The sequence below is a fragment of the Balaenoptera acutorostrata genome, chromosome 12 (genome assembly GCF_949987535.1).
Source record: "Balaenoptera acutorostrata chromosome 12, mBalAcu1.1, whole genome shotgun sequence".
Classification (NCBI taxonomy): Eukaryota; Metazoa; Chordata; class Mammalia; order Artiodactyla; family Balaenopteridae; genus Balaenoptera; species Balaenoptera acutorostrata.
In genome coordinates this window covers 93,231,807-93,249,156 of record NC_080075.1, presented here as the reverse complement: position 1 = coordinate 93,249,156, position 17,350 = coordinate 93,231,807, and the positions used below count along the sequence as shown (strand labels likewise).

The window sequence follows — 17,350 nt, the reverse complement described above, 5'->3', positions numbered from 1 at the left end:
TGGAGCCTGTGTGTATTTTTCGTTCCAACCTGGAGGCAAGTGTGCTCAGCAGTTGTGCTCTCGGGAGCCGACTGTGTTACGGAAAAGTGTAGTCTTGGAAGCTAATGGTAGGGGCTAGAAATAGTTATCAGTCTCAAGGTTGGGGTGGCTCCCACCTAGATCCTCAAATGCCAAGACAACACAAAGCACTGATTCACCAGGCAGAAATCTGGTTTCCTGGTAAGATGGCCTTCTGCTTGTCCAGAGCACCCCAAGAAAGGAATTGTGCTTTGACCAAAACAAAGAGGAATCTACTCCCAAACATTTATATAGGCATATGCAAATCAACTGAAAATTACATGTTTTATTTAAAATATTTTCAGCAAAACTCAGACTATTCAAGTCTCATGAGCAAGTGTGAAAAAAAGTCTAATTTAAAAACGAAACACAGGGGGCTTCCCTGGTGGCACAGTGGTTGAGAGTCTGCCTGCCAATGCAGGGGACACGGGTTCGAACCCTGGTCTGGGAAGATCCCACATGCCGCGGAGCAACTAGGCCCGTGAGCCACAACTACTGAGCCTGCGCGTCTGGAGCCTGTGCTCCGCAACAAGAGAGGCCGCGATAGTGAGAGGCCCGCGCACCGCAATGAAGAGTGGCCCCCGCTCGCCACAACTAGAGAAGGCCCTCGCACAGAAACGAAGACCCAACACAGCCAAAAAAAATAAACAAATTAATTAAAAAAAAAAAAAAGTAAATGAATAAATAACGTCTTTAAAACAAAAAAAAAACGAAACACAGATTAGAGGTTTATTGCAGGTTTATTTTGATTCATTGGAGCCATTAAAGTGTTTTGATCCCTCCCAAAGGAGCTTGAGGCTGGTTTTCCTCCTTTGATGTCTGTCCTTCACTTAGTAAAGGTGGGGGGGAGGGGCTGAGGTGTCAGTGGCAGCTTCTGGGCCACGGGACCGCCTGATGGCACAAGAGAGGCCCCATTTAAGGCAGAGTTGATGGTCCTGGTGTGAACTAAGATGCTGTGGATGGTCCCTGCTGAGACAGGAGGGCAGCGGGAGGATCTTGGGGGAGATGAGGAAAAACAAGCATGTTCTAATTGAACTTTCTCAAATTTCTATTGATTTTGGGGAAAATTTCGCCATTTCAATCAAGTCCATCTAGGCACCATAGAATTTTGGTCATGGTACAATTTGGTTTGGCAAAATATGTGCCCCGATGAAATGCTGGTGAAGTACCTGCTCCATTTACATACTACCGCTACTCACTCACTCACTCAGAAACATGGAATTCAGAGACATTTTTATAAAATAAAAAAATAATGCAGATCAGTGAATGTACTTCTAAAATTGTAAGAATAATTATTAGCTTTGTTTCTAGGTTTTATCTCAGCTCTTAAAACTCTATAATGAAGTTATGTAGTGTAAGTGAAAACACTTTAAAAAGGAAAAGTGGTATATAGAGATATGAAGCATTCTTATTATTCATAACTTTGCTTCAGTAGTTTAACAAGAACGTATCAGGTAGCTTATAATTTTACCAAGTTATTAAGTAAACTTAATATACCCATGGACTGGACTTCCGTAAGACAACCATTTAATGAAATTATCTTATTATTCTGAAGAGTTTCCTGTCACTTTTAAGGGAATGGTGGGGGATGGGATGGAGCTGCAAATAATACTGGTTTAATGGTTATTGTTTCACTTGCACTACAATTTTCACAAAGAACACTATTTTTAATACATTTTTTATTGACAAAGTCAGAAGTCCATGAGAAGTTCAGATGACATATGCATTGGATATATGAGAAAAGACACCAGATGGAAATTGAGAAAATCATACACATTTCATGAATATTCCAAGAGAGCAAAAATGCCATGGTTTTCCTTCTTGTAACTTTATCTGTTTTTCTTATGGGATAGGGATGCTTTGCTTTGCTTTCATTTAATTGAAGAGAAAATATCTGTTGCTATAGAAATATGTTTTCATGCTGAGATTGTTATCACACTGGGTACTCTTTGAGATTTTGTAAGCAGCAAAACCAGATTTTTTTTACACATTTTGTAAGTCAGGGCCTCTCTTAGAACTAGATTGGGTTTTGTTTCCATAAAATTCTAACCACAGCAGACAAAGGAACCACTGTGCAGATCTCCAGAATTATAAAGACTTCAGATTTGACTCACAGGCTGAACCCTGAATGGGACTTCACACCTGGGTCCTTGCTCTCGGTCCCTGGCCCTTTCTCTCCAACGACCTCACAGACCCTGTATTCATATTCTGGTTGGGCTGGCAGCTCTGACGGCTGCATTTAGGTGGTTCTGGTCCCTGAAGTTCACTTCTCCTGCATCACATCTGTCCTGTGAGCCAGAGCAGTGAGCGGCATGCCCACATCACACCGTATCCCTGCCAGTGGGTTTTGGAGAGTTGTCAGTGAGAAGGATCTTAAACACGTCTTGGCTCTTATCAGGCAGATTTTTTAAAAAAGCTTCTGATTGTCTGTCTTTGTTTTCTGGAAGAAAATCTGCAAGAAAAGGCTTGGCAGATTCCTAGGGAGCACGAAGCAGCTCGGCAGGGCGTCACCTCACCAGTACCTTGTGTGTTCCAGGCTGTCACCCCTGGGCTGCTCCCCACAAAACCTGCAGAGCCTGTGAAAACGTGAGCCTAGCGTCATGTTCTTCCTTACACTCAAGCCTAGAGCAGAAGCCTCAGCCAGCCTTGGTCACCATGCTGATGCAAACTGGAATCTGGATAAGCACACACGGGCTCTGTCCTCATGTATGGCTCTGCTCTCGCCTCTCTGTCCCACTGTCCTCACACAGCATGTGCACACGCATGCACAGCTACACACTGGCTCACACGTGTGCACACACACACTTGAAACCAGATATAAAGGCGTCAACAGCGACACGGAGGGACGGGCAGCCATGGCAGTGAGTCATCACCACCTCGGTCCTCCTGTGACCGGTGGATGAAGCAGGTGGAACCAGGGTCTCTGCCCCCTGGAAGGTGAGAGGATGTTTGGATTCGAAGGTCTCCCGGGTGTGCTCTTACCCACAGAGTGTTCTATTATTCACCACGGTCCTGGGTCAGGGAAATAAATAGCCTTAATTGTGGAAGAAGTGTAATCTAACATCCGAAAGGACTTCTATTAGCATGAACTGAGTCCTCCTGCTTGCCTCTCACATTAACAAGGACAGATTGCTATAGCAAACAGCCAGGGCAGGGGCAGCAGATGCTCGCTGAGACTTCTGACCCCAGAGTCAGGCAAAGCCAGCATCTCAGGCCCAGGAAACACCTGGGGAAGCTGGGGGGCAGTCAGCATGGTACCGATGGACCTGCTGTCCACCTGAGCTACAGACACAGCGAGGAAGGTAACTGGTGCAGTGCATGAAGTCCCTTGGGGACTGCAGACTCCAAGCAGGTTCAGTGGTCCAGTGTTCTGGCTTCTTCTACACTCTTAGGCACCAAGGCTGAATAGACCCCATCTATACCATGAGTGTGTGTTCTAATTAGGGGCACAGGTGTGCATGAAGCGGTGGTGAGAGGTGTTCAGCAGAAGGATTGGAAACTCCCTATAATTACCTGCACAGCAGGTGTGCATGGGGCCTGAGCTTCCCTTCTGGGTCCCAGGTACTCTGGAAGCATTGAGGAAGGTGCTGCAGAGGAAGCTGCCTGCATTCGGGCCGGCTCGCCTCCTGCACACACCTGCACACACCTGCCGACAAAGCTGGCATTTTAACGCCATGGTTCAGCAGGTGGTGCTCATGTCCCCGGAACAAAGCTGCGGGCTCCACGATCTTCTGTTTTGTAAACAAGTTCATTTGTTCATTTGTAGGCTGGAGAAGCCAGGAGCGACTTCTGTACTTAAGCCCAGTTAACCAACCACATGACCTTAAACCCCTGATGCTACCACCTTAACTGCCTACACTCTCTACAGGACATAGCTGAAAACTTGCGTTTCTTTGGAACGTTCTTCTGTCTGCTGCATCCTTGTTCTCTCCTCATCCCACAAACATGCAGGAAGCTGCTCGCAAGTTCACAGTCTGCCGTGCTCAAAACTGGACCACCTGGAACCCGGGGCTACAACTTCACAGGTGGACACCCACGGACAAGATGCAACACCCCCATTCACACCTCGGATTCCTCACTGCAGACGGAAATGATCAGAGCATCAACTTCATGGCTGTGGAGTAGTTTAAATGAGATCATGCATGTGCCAACCACACAGCACATAAGGCCTGCTAGCTCATTAAATGTTAGTTCTTATTAGATGTGGTACATATACATGGTGGAACATTACTCAGCCATAAAAAGGAATGAAATAATGCCATTTGCAGCAACATGGATGGACCTGGAGATGATTATACTAAGTGAAGCAAGTCAGACAGAGAAAGAAAAATATATGATATTGCTTATATGTGGAATCTAAATAATGATACAAATGAACTTATTTTCAAAACAGAAACAGACTCACAGAAAAAAAAAACTTACAGTTAGCAAAGGGGAAAGGAGGAGGGGAGGGATAAATTAGTAGTTTGGGATTAACATATACACACTACTATATATAAAATAGGTAAACAACAAGGACTTACTGTATAGCACAGGGAACTATACTCAATATTTTGTAATAACCTATAAGGGCAAAGAATCTGAAAAAGAATATATGTATATCTTCTTATACTAATATACTGAATCACTGTGCTGTATACCTGAAACTAACACAACATTGTAAATCAACTGTATTTCAATAATAATTTTTTAAAAATTAGTTCTTATTTTTGCCCTCATCAGTATTAACATGTACAAAAGACAAACTATGTAAGCTTAGCAAACACAAGGAAAACCTCCTGAGATACCAATTTTTTCGTCTAATAAATGCCTTTTCACTTCTTATAGTTTATAGTCCTCACCAAAATAGAAGGGAGATCATTACTTGGGAAAGGGGTAAAGGGTCAGAAGCATTTATCTTGCTTTCTTATACAAAAGGAGCCAAATAGTTGATGAAGGAACATTTCTTTGTGAAAGCATTCTAGCTAATCAACGAAGGGAAATGGTAGAACGCCAGTTTGCAAACCTGAAGAATTGTTGAGTCTGGGTAATGAGCACCACTGACTGAAAAGGTTGGTGGGTGACTTGATAATAGATGGATTGGCTAATAACTAGTGACCCCCGACCAACTGTAACATCACAGAAGGGGGGACAGCAGACCTTACATGCTTCCCTCTCATTGTGAAGAAGTAGGAAGACACAAGTCACATCAGAATCTGATGACGCCTCTAATCCAGCCACCGCTTGTAGGCAACACAGGGGTCAGAGGAACACGATAAACGTCACCACAGGGATGAAATCAGCGAAGTCCAGATGGTGGGACCCTCTACAGGACAAGTGACCCAGCTTCACCACGAGCGGGTTACAAGAGGTGGGTGTGAAGGTGGGGGAGGGAGGGAAACCTTATGGGGGTCCAAGCAGGGGCTCCAGCCATCCCAGTAAGAGGCCCTGTGGATGGTATTTGGATTCTGATTCAGACGCATAAGTACAAATAAGTACGTGAGACAATCTGGGGATTTTGAATCCTGCCTGGATATTTGATGATAATTAAGACTATTTTTAAAGATTTGATAGGTGGCTATGCTTTTACAAAAAAGAACCTTTATACTTTAAAAATTCATACTGAAGAATTTCTGGATAAAATTACACACTAACATGGATTGACTTCAAAGTCATCCATGTTTGGGAGAGCAGGACCGAAGGGGTGCAGATGAAGCAAGCTTGGCCACTCGTATTGAATCGTCCATAATAAAAAGATAAAAAGTAAAAAAGAAGTGTTAAAGAGAAGGATGAGTAATTATATTTGCCAGGTCACAGGTAATGAGACTTAAAAAACCAAAAAGAACCAGGCTTACTGGGCCCACAGCTGTGAAGCAGGAAGGTGGTGGGCAGCCAGCATCCAGGGAGGTTCACAGGGCGGGGCGAGGAGGGCTCGCAAGCTTGATGAGCGGCTGTGGTGACGACAGCCACTCCATTAATGCACATAAGAATCTGTTGGTATTTATTAAAAATGGTCACCCAGGCCCTCACTGATGTAATAGGTCACGAATAGAGATCACAAATCTATGGAGAAAAAAAATCACCCCAGGTGATCCTGAGGTCGGTGGTTCTGGAGTGACTCTGAAAAACTCAAGTTCAAGGCCGGGGGCCCATGCCTGTCTTTTCAGAAATAGACATTCTCAGGGTTGTTTACCCACAGAACCAACCCGCATTAACCAAGCATTAACCAAGCTCCGAGTTCCCAGTGTTTAAGGCAGCGCATCTGAGGGAAACAGAAATGACGTTCAGACCTGAGTCCATGCCCCTCCCTGGGAGGCAGACCTGTGAGGCCAGATTGTACCAGTGACATTTATGGGGACAGAACTGAACCAGGGAAGGGACGCTGGTGGGATGCGCATTTTTGTGTGCACGGGTGGTCCAGGTCACTGCCGCCTTGCAGACTTGCCCTGGGAGGGCATGGGCCCAGGGCTGGGTCCCCATCTAGGGGTCTGTACTTGCCAGGTCCCCTCCAGGCAGGATTGGGGTCTGGAATCTGATTTCCAAGTAATGCAAGGTTTAAGCTGGTGCCACCCATCCTGTGCTTCTCAAGGCCCCACTGATTTCCTGGAAACCTCAGGTTCCAGATGGCAGATCCACAGAATGAAGGGGCCTGGGCTGCCTGAGCTGCGTCAGCGCTGCGCTGTGATATGAGCAAGGAATAAACTTTTATCGCGTTATGCTTCCTGAGTTTCTTCCTGACTCACTTGTTAAATAGCCTGGTCCATCCTGACTAATTCAACTGGGAGTAAATGTTACAGTCACTGGACACATTCTATTACTCTCAGGCTGCTGTGATAGGTGCTTGGGCTGATCTGATTTGTCGTCTTTCCCAGTTCTTGGGGGTGGGAGCCTCCCAACCACCTCTAAGGTGCTGACCACCTTCCCACTTGCCCAACTTACACTTATTTGTATTTTCCGTAAGAGCAAATCATTAGTGGAAAATTTCTGACACAGAATTTTAAAGATTTATAACTGAAATAGAATTTATATCATCTGCTTGTAGTCGTGAAAAGTAAAACACCAAACAACACAAACAAACAAAATGACTCTGCCATCCCAGGCTGCCATCCTTCGGCTCAGCCTGTCACGGGGACCAGCGGAGAAGCACAACAAAGAAGGAAATGTGACCAGGTATAAATGTTATAGTATCAATGAAGAAAAGCAACATTGTTGCTTATCTTGTTCATTGAGAGACATAAATGTTTTCCCCTCAAGGATTTTCATAGGCCGGCTAACATTTAATGTAGCAAATATAACCTCAATGTATTTCTACAGCATTGCACATATTTTTATAATTTAAAGATATTAGCCTACATTTTATATAAATATAATTTTCCTATGGATACCGAACACAGAATAGCGAACACAATTTAGCCTTTCTTGATAAATTTGGCTAAGTGGGATAATTGTTTTGCTTTATCATAATGATGCAATAACACCATTCGAGTGTTGGAGGTCATGAAGGTAAATGATTTGGTTTGTTTGTTTGTTCCTTACAGAATTAGGTTCACATTTTTATCTTTTATCGTCCTCCTCCCCCGCCTTCATTCCTTCTTTCCTGTGGTTTGACTTTTACATCCTTTGAATAAACTCCTCTCCAGGCCATCACTTCCTGGGGCCATTCGTGCCTCATTCTACACCCTGCGTGACTGCAGCTGGCTTGTACATCATGGAACAAGGTACATGGGCATCACGGCGTCAGTGCGGGTTCCTGCTCACCCCGACCCCGGCACCTGACCCCACGGTAACCAAGTTCACTTTCTGCTCTGTTTACTTTCCTGTGATGGAGACCTAGCATGATGGCTCCATTAGTGCAAGAAGTGCTCAACGACTAACAGTTCCTTTTGCTTTCTGTGTGAAAATAAATTAAAAGAAAGACAGTATTCACAAAAATTTGACATTTTGCTTAGCGATTTCAGAGCATATGAAAGAAAAAGATAAGCTATTTATAGACGATAGACAAAATTTTCAGGAGAGCACACACACTGTTTCTCAAAAGGAGGAATTTCCTGTGTCGTGGGCCTTTACAACTGCATTCCCACGTATACACATTATCATACTGAGTCTCCTGGTATAAAGTTTATGTGACTTGATCAGGCACTAAACAAGTAAATGCAAAGTGAGAGGGTACTTTGTACTCAGAATTCACTTGCAGCTCTGTCATGAATAAAGGCTTTGGCCCTGGAAAGTCTCTCGCTGTGGACGGGTGGTCACTGCCGGACAAGTGACTCCGGGGACGAAGCTCTGATGGATGGGGAACCAGCCCCCCGGGGGAAAATGGGAGCCCGGGGCAGAAAACTCCACCCAAAGGACAGCTTATCTTCACTTAAATAGTAACGGGGATGTTGAGTTCTGCTCTCAACATGTAACATTTTAAACGAATGTTTAAGAAATAAATGTTTAAGAAAAATGGATGTAGTAAATTTGCCTTGTGCCTTCATGGACCATATTACACACACTGCTTAGTACTGGTGGGTACATGAGTCACACGCACACACATACACTCACACACATACACACACGCTCTCTCACAGGCTCACACGTACTCCTGAACCTTTTGAAAGCAGGTCGTAGGCGTCAGAGCTACTCACACCTCAAGCCCTCAACATTTATTTCCTAAGGGATCAAAAAAATCCTACATAAACCGACGGTAATTTTAACAAAAAAGTAAGTTACTAGTGTTTCAATCACCTCAGAAAATATAGAGTCCATATTCACACACCCCCATTTCTCCATAATATGTTCTTTGTAGCTCTTTTGCTGCATTAAGAAACACAACTAAGATATAAAATCACTTTCCTTTTATACTTGAAAGAATTCCTAAAGAGAATGACTGCTGCTATATTTTCACCTTTTTGTCAATGCATAGACATCTCCCGAATGGTATTTTAGAAAACACTTTCTTTTAATCATTTTGAAAAGTTGGTCTTGAAATTATAACTCTATCACTGAATAAGTGGACGAGCAATGCTATAGCTTCTTGTTTTATACTTTGTAAAACATCTTTTAAATTAGAGGATTTTAGAAAAAAGACCATGCATGAAATGTAAGTGCAGGAAACATAAAAGTTATTTAGAAGTGGCTGTGCTCCGTGGGCACTGTCGTCGCCCAGGGAACCCAACAGGGGTATTCCTCTCCTTCTTCATTCATTTCCTCCCTCCTGTCGGGTTTCCTCCTTAGACCTTCCTCCGCCTCCTTCCTTTCCTTCATCCTTCCCTCCTTCCTTTCCTTCCTTCCTTCATGTTTGCAAGGCTCAAAAATAAGTACAAAATGAATAAATGAATGAATAAAAACAATGGAAACTCCCTTGAATCCTGCCTGCTCTGTCCAGTGACGACACAGAGACATTTCTATTGGCTTTTTGTCCACCCGTCCAGAAGTTTTTATGCAAATACAAGCAAATAGATGCGCAGTTCAGACTTCTGTTTCTCTTCTGCATCTTGCTTTTTTCTTTAACAAAATATCCTTGAAATCTTTCTACATCAGTTCATGGAGCACGTCTTCATTTTTTACACAGCTGCATGGCAAGAGAAGGCACTTTGGAATAGCAGAAAGCACAACACAGATGTAAATCAGATTACTTCTGCCTTATCTTTTATGGCGAAGCGAATATGTCTTGGTTCTTTATGAATAATAATCACAATAACTACAATTTAAGGGGTTTGAGCTGGGCCCGAGACACTTAGCTCCATGTGTCATGTGCATTGTTTAATGCCATCCTCAACAGCCCGACAAAGCAGAAAACATCCCGCCTGTTTTACAGATGAAAACACTGAGATTCTGAAGGACTGAGTGTGTCATTTCTTCCTGCTTTCAAGTCCCGGCTGTTACATACTTTACAGTCACGCTTCCCAAATGGTTGTGTGACAGCATCTGTGTCTCACCTGGATTTGCACACCATCCTTCATGCCTCTACAGCCACCCTCCCCTTCCTCATCCCAAGCAGCCCTGCCCTCGGTGAGACCTTCACCCACTGCCCAGACTCTTCGGGCCATCCGTTCTTCAGACCATCTTGTTGAGGGTAGGTCTGCTCCTATCTGCCGTGTTTAAACTTGCTCAGGTTGCCTCACCGTCCACAGAGCTCACCCCCAACTCATGGCATCCCGCGTTCCCTCCTGCTCCCACACTCGGACCTCTGGATCTTTGCAGATGCTTATGTGATGTCTGAAATACCCACGTCTGTCTGCAAAGCACGTGGGGCCCCGTGGACTGCGGCCTGGGTGCTAATTCTCCAGGAATCCACATGCCCTCCTCAGGAACACTGAGATTCTCCCACTTTTAGGGTGCGTTATACTTTATCACTTTATGCATACCACTTTTATAGCTCTTTTCACAGTGTGTGGGTTTTAAGGGGTATATGTGTCCCTTCCCTGTTAAATGATTAAATGTGAACAGGTTTGTGGCAGAATTCTCTAATTCCACTTTTTGTATCTATAATGTCTGGCATGTAGCAGCTGAGTCAAAAAATGTGTTACAGAAGTGCACACGATTATACACTTACGTGTGTGGATGAGGTTTACAATAATTTATTTAACAACTTTTATTTTAAAAATATTCATTTATTGCTTTTAAATGTAGGTTAGATATCCTCCCTTCACTTGTGCCAATAAGAAACACAGACTCAGAAACACTTCGGGAAATAGATGGCCTCCAATCAGCGGGGTTAGTGTTTGCAGATTTATGACCGTCTCCTTTGCAGGAGGGTTGGGGCCGAGCGGAGAGAAGATGGACCTTCAAGAAGGCACCACGTAAGTGAGGTGTTTGGTGGAGTGAGTGCATCACCTTGCATTTAATATACTGACACACACACTCCAGGAAATTAAGTGGAAAATAATGGCATAAAGTGAAAAGTAAATATTCCTGCCACTTTTGACCCCATTAAAACTATATATATACACATATCTTTATTACATAAATGTTGGGACATGAAAAAAGAAAGTTCTGTACCCTACGTTTCACACTCAATCTCATTTATTAGAGGCCATTCTGATATGACCTCTGTTTATATGTTACAAACGTATAACAAATCTTCACACGGGGCAATAATCCATTCATTGATGAAACTAACATCAACTGCCCCATGCATGCAGCCCGAGCTGTGCTAAGAATTGGGAGTATAGGGGCTTCCCTGGTGGTCCAGCGGTTAAGACTCCGCGCTTCCACTGCAGGGAGCATGGGTTCGATCATCCCTGGTTGGGGAACTAAGATTCCGCATGCCGCGCATAGCACAGCCAAAAAAAAAAAAAAAAGAATTTGGAGTATGAGTAAGACATCATCTGTGTTGTCAGGAACCCCCCAGTTCTCTGAATGCCAAGTTGACACCAAGAAGCTTTGGATAAAAGGTGCTGGATGGAGAGGGAAAGCCCTGGGTAGGTTGTACTTCAAATCCAGAAGTGAGGTCTCTGGATCTTTCACGGATCAACTGCCCGCCAGCTCCTCCCCCTTTTCCAAGAGCTTCTTCCTCCAAGAAATCAGGGAGGCCAGATCCACCTTAATCCTTTCTGGAGCTACCCCCCAGGCCCGAGAACGGCAAGGCTGTTACTCAGGCCGCTGCAATCTGATATTTAAAGGCAACCCACTGTCCACTTCAAAAACAACACAGATTGAAACGCTAAAGTACCTTCTGTGTCTCAAGGACAGAATTCAGTGCTTTACACACTTTATATCTCATTTAATCCTTATAACAGTTGTGTTAAGAAGAAAGCATTATGCCCATTTAACTGATGGGGAAACTGGGGCTCAGATTCCAGGAGTTAAATAACTTCTCCGAAGTCACACAGATCCTGTGGCAGAATTAGGGTTTGTTTCCCGGTTGGGATGCCTCCAACTTTTACCCAAATTTCTTTGGCTTGACATCAAACTAGTGGGACTAACCGGCCTTTCTTTTCTTAACTACTTAATGTGTCACAGCAGGAGAGTGTCCGTTGGTTGTGTTTCTACGGCTCATTTTCTCCTGTTCTGATCTGTTCTAAAATAATTTATTAATTGCCAAAGTACTGCTTTAAAGATACATGCATTCTAGCAAATCATTTCCATGGAAAATACCAGTTAATATTCCGCATTTTAACTAAGTGATTTATGCTACCGATTCACATCTCAAATAAGATAAAAAGTTTGAGACATTCATCAAATAGCCTTTTGGAAAACAATCTACAGCATCATTAAAGTGTTTTCCACGATTAACCCCTTTATCAAGCTTCTGATATATAATCTATTGCAATTCAAGAGAAGTCTTTTGTATGCCGTGTTTTATTGCCTATGTTCCATATATATGTTTGGAGTTGCAGAGGATTTGGAAAAACAGACTGAATGGATCACATTTTACCAAGTTGTGTGGTGTTGCCTGCGCCGTAGCTCAGCCCCTACACATGGCCCTGGTGACTCATACCAGCATCACTGACTACTGAATGGAATAGATGGAATAGTTCTCTTGGCCCTGAGGCTTGACACACATAGCTCTCTGTGTGTGCAGGTGGGACGATGCATCTGGGGATGGGTTTTAATTTGAATTGATACCCACACCACTTTCAGGACGATTTCTGGATATTTCTTGGCAGGCCATTGAAAAAGTCATGAAATCACTAGAAAATTTTCTCCTCTCTAAATCCCACGGGTTTCATGGGCCTGCCCCGCCTTCTGCAGGTGTAACAGCCGCTCTTCCGCCTTCTCACAGGCTCTGTGCAGGCTCCGTCCTGACTACTCAGCTCACACACCAGCCGAGCGCTTGTCTGTGGAGCGACCTCCCTGCAGGCAATAATCGTATACTCCATTGGGTGAGTTTGCAAGTAATAAAATTTGAGGAGAGAGTAAGAGTCATATTCACTTTTCCAGAAATGACTGGGGCTTTTAGGAACTCTTCATTTAGATATTTACCAGAGGTTGGCAAACTCCTGCCTGAGGGCCAGGTCCACTTGCTGCCGACTTTGAGAATAAAGTTTTAATGCAACACAGCCCTGCGCACTTGCTCACGCCTTGTCCTGGCTCCTTTCCCACAACAATCGAGTGGTTGCTTCAGAGACCACAGGACCCACAAAGACTAAGATATTTACTACCTGGCCCTTTGTACAAAAAGTTGGCCCACTCTAATCTAAGCAATCTGATGATTTACACCTTTTCCTTTTACAGACGATCACGTGAAGATTTATCCTTTGTCCCAGAAGCCATTGCTATGACACATCAGTGTTCCCATTTTAAAATGCTAATCTGTTTATTTCAATCTACTGTTTTATTTCATCGCCCAGGGACTAAAGTGTTTATGACACACTTAAAGCAAATATATATTGATTATCCCCTGAGGGCCAAACACTGATCTTCAAAGGATGAGAGAATGGGTAAAAATGTCCAGAAATCAGAGTGTAAGTGTGAGCGCCACTTGCCCTGTGTGCCCTGTCCCATGTGGACCTTCTGGAGTATTGTCACCAGAGCCCCACGGGTGAGAGACGGTGGGTAGCGGTCAAGGCCTGGTGAGATTGTACGCGAGTGCTGGTTGTGCTTTTGCTGTTACGACTATTATCCCACTGGCCTGGATAACCCTCAAGTTCCTCTTACACCCAGAAGAGTGACCACCTCCAGGGCCTGCGACAGACACTCGGGAGAGGCCGGGCAGGCTGAGTGCCAAACGGGAGACCAGCGCCTGCTGGAGCCTTGGAATTTTAAAATCTTTTTTGAGTGAGTCCAACCATCCGCCTTGAAAATGCACACGTCTCAAAATCAAGTGTTCTGCCTCCACTGAGAAACCTATTCAAGGCCACGTGTAGAGCGCAAACATGGATTTCTAGCTTATTTGTCTATCTGTCTGTCTATCTATCTATCCATCTATCTATTCTTGTTTAATTCTTGGTGAGATTGGTATTTGAATGCTGTGTAGTACACCACGTTGACAACCATCATTAAACTGTTGAACATTTGACACCATGCTAGAAATGTCAGTTCAGACCCATATAAAATATTCCACTAAACATTCTTTAATTTATGACTAAAACTCAATGAGATTAGACAAGATAACCTCTGTGGATGAAACGACTACAGTTCAGAAACTTTAGTTGACCTTAAAGTCAACTATTAGTTTAACACTCAATGTGCATAGTTTTTTTGTTTTTTTGTTTTAACTCCAGGGAAGTGACAATTAAACATAATGCCTTCCCCAGACGGAACCAATGAATGGGTTTCTTTGGGGAAAGTGAACAAGATATAGACAAGAAAATAATTAGAGCAACTGTGACCTATTATCCCAGTTCGTAAAGCTCTTAAAGATTGCAGCACCCACAAGGTTGCAGCATGTGGAAGACGATCCTAGCCTCTAACTTCCACGCCACAGTAAGTAGCTCTATTATCAGACAGGCAAATGGGGGACCCGGCAGACAAATAAATTACTATTGCACAGTGAACCTTAAAAGGCATTCCGGAGTTCTCAGAAATTACCAGTGCACCAGAATCTTCCTATTTTTCCCCAGCAAAGTACCATGTGTAAAATGGATCCTGCACGTGGGTATCGAGAAGATCCTACCGGCACTTCTGAAGTCAGTTTCCTGCACACATTCAGAGGCTGAGCTTTGCAGAGGTGGGAACTGACTCACATTACAGTCATGGAGACTCCAGCCTATGAGATTCCCTAAAAAAATGTGCTGCCCAGCAGCCATCGTTTGGTATAGGCCCATCCCCAATCTCCAAGCCATAATTGGTAAACCTTACTAACCTGTTACTTCTGTAGCAAGTGCAGATTTGGGGGCAGTGATTCAAAATGACACCTTTCCATCTGAGGGTCCACATACTCTGCACTAGGGATCCCGGGGACCCCTAAAAACACCCCGAAGGATGCAGGCGTCTTCCCTGCCCTGTATAGCTTTAGTAGCAAGAACAACATATGCATCATCTAATTTAACTGCCAATGGCTCTTTTTAGCATAAACTGTCTATTTGGAAAGGATGCACAACAGGATTTTAACACCTCCCAGAAGCCTGGAAGTACCGAGAAGCTGGGATGGGAGTAGTGACTCAGCAGCACATGGCGGGTGCAGGGAAAGGGGACCCTTGTCCTCAGGCCCTTGAGAGCAGCTGGAAGGTACCTGAACTCAGTGGCCCGGCAGGTGCTCTTTGGGTCCAATTTTGTTCCCTCAGTCGGTCAGAGTTCAGAGATGCCCAAGGATGTGATTTCACCAATTCTCCTTCGTGTTCATTTTCTAAAGGAAAGGACAACAACACAACAGCAGCTTGAATAACTAGGGAGGGAGATTGACAAGAACCCTCTTCTTTGTGTTCTTACATTTAAAACAAGGACTTACGTTTACAAATAAGCAACTGCACACGAAGGACTATACAGGATTTTACTCAGAAATCCTGATATGAAGGGCCATGATGGACAAGTAGAAAGTGTTTTTAATTGTTGAGTTAATTTATTTTGAAATCCAAGCTATTTAACTTTTTAAAATACATGTCTAGTTTTGAAGGTAAAACTAAGTGCACTTAATATTTAAATTGACCAATTACCACCAATTTGTAAGATTATTGTCTTCTTTAACACTTGAATGCAATTAAGAAACAACTTAATAAGTGAGAAATACTTTAGATGTGTAACAATTTCTTGGAAATAATGTGATTTCATTGATAACAAAATGTAGTCTGTTGATGACAAGGGTGTTTCTAAATGTCAGCTTAATTTTATTTTTGTAGAACAACAACAGAAGACATTTTCTTATTTACTGTAAACTTAGAATTTATCTATCAACTTTTCTTCAAGGTTTTCTGAAAGATTGTCTCAGTATTAGGAAATTTGACTGTTCTAGTTGGAAAAGAAAATACCAAGATTATTTCAAAATAATCCTTGCTGTCAAGGAGATAATGTATTTTGGTTAAGAAGAAAAGGCTGAACCAGAATATTAGAAAGTGGAGAGATCTGGGGGTCTCCTTGTTGAAGCTATTGTTTCTGGAGCAAACCTCCAAATTCAGAGATGCTCGTTAAATCTAGTCTATGGCAATAACAGCCCAAGTCTTAATGGGTAGCAGTGGAGTGTGCCAGGCAAATGAAGAGACCCTGAGGGTCTCCCACAGTGTTGCCATAAATCCTCTAAAAGACACTGTCCTCTGCTTCCTGCTCAATACCTCAACACAGAGAAAATAGTCAGGGTGCTTAGCAAGTGGGATTCAAAGTGAGATAACACACACCCTCCCGTGAAATACACAGGCAGCCTGTAAACGCAACCATACAGATTTTATTATTTTCCCTAATAAGGATTTACCCACACAAACACATAAAGAACAGAACAATTCAGAAATATGCACATGGAGCTAGAAAGGTTTTAAAATTACCCTGAACAATCAAGTTTGAAAATTAGCATGAGAATTGGTATATTTTTGTGTGTATTAAAGTCTAGACTCATTAATTTGGAGTTACCTTATAATATTTTAAAATATGCTTTTAATACAAATTATAATTTGTGATTTTATTTAGAGTAGCATATAGCCAATGACACTGACAAAATCTTTGAGGACAATGTGTTTTGTGACCTTTTTCTGTCTACCAATACTCATACAACACACACATGCCCATACGCACATACGCCCACACACATGCGCACACGCCCACAAACATACACACACATGCTAGAAGTGCAAGAAACTCTTCTCAACACCAGTGGTTCTTCTGTGTGCAGTACAATTTGTAAACTTAACGTTTATGTGACAAAGGCAAATGCCCCCAACCATCCTCATATCAGGCTCACACCCACACATCGTCTGCATTCAGAAATGCGTCTGCATTCAGAAATGCGTCTCCATCAGGGGTGAACACCAATGTCTTCTGTACCCGCAGACCTGCACTCTCATCACTAGAGGTCAGAATTCAGAGCCCCGGTCCTCCCAAGACAGAGGTGTGAGCACACACGAGTGTTCCGAATCCAGACACTGAGTCTGGCGAAGGTGAGTGGGCTGGGGGGACATTTCCTGCCTTCGCCTTCCATTACTTTAACTTTCGGAAATCCAAACTTGCTCTCTCTGATGCCGAAAACTCAGCTTCTCTGCACCAGTGTCAAATCGAATCTCAGAATAAGAGTTTTGGGTAAAGTAGAAAAGAATAGCTTTATTGCTTTGCCAGGCAAAGGGGGACACAGTGGGCTCCTGCCAGTGAAAACTATGTGTCCCAACCAGGGAAGATTTGATGAGGAGCTTTATAGCAATAGTTCAAGGATGGGGTTGCCGATAAGATTAGGGTGTGTGCAGGGTCTGTACTCCTCTAATCTGGTCTCAGGTGATCTTCTTGATAGGTTTCTCTGGTTCCTTTA

The 17,350-nt window shown here is 43.4% G+C and overlaps 1 protein-coding gene across 11 annotated transcripts in view; it reads right to left on the bottom strand.

Annotated features, from left to right (window-relative positions):
- MYT1L (myelin transcription factor 1 like) overlaps nucleotides 1-17,350 on the bottom strand; it is a 409,089-nt gene that overhangs the window by 258,903 nt on the left and 132,836 nt on the right. For 10 of the 11 annotated variants that reach the window (XM_057558744.1, XM_057558742.1, XM_057558748.1 and 7 more), the window contains exon 3: nucleotides 15,140-15,253. The exons of the other annotated variant lie outside the window; for it this stretch is intronic. The gene's annotated coding sequence lies outside the window, so the exon portion shown is untranslated. The remainder of the gene's footprint in view (nucleotides 1-15,139; nucleotides 15,254-17,350) is intronic. 11 annotated transcript variants of the gene reach the window in all.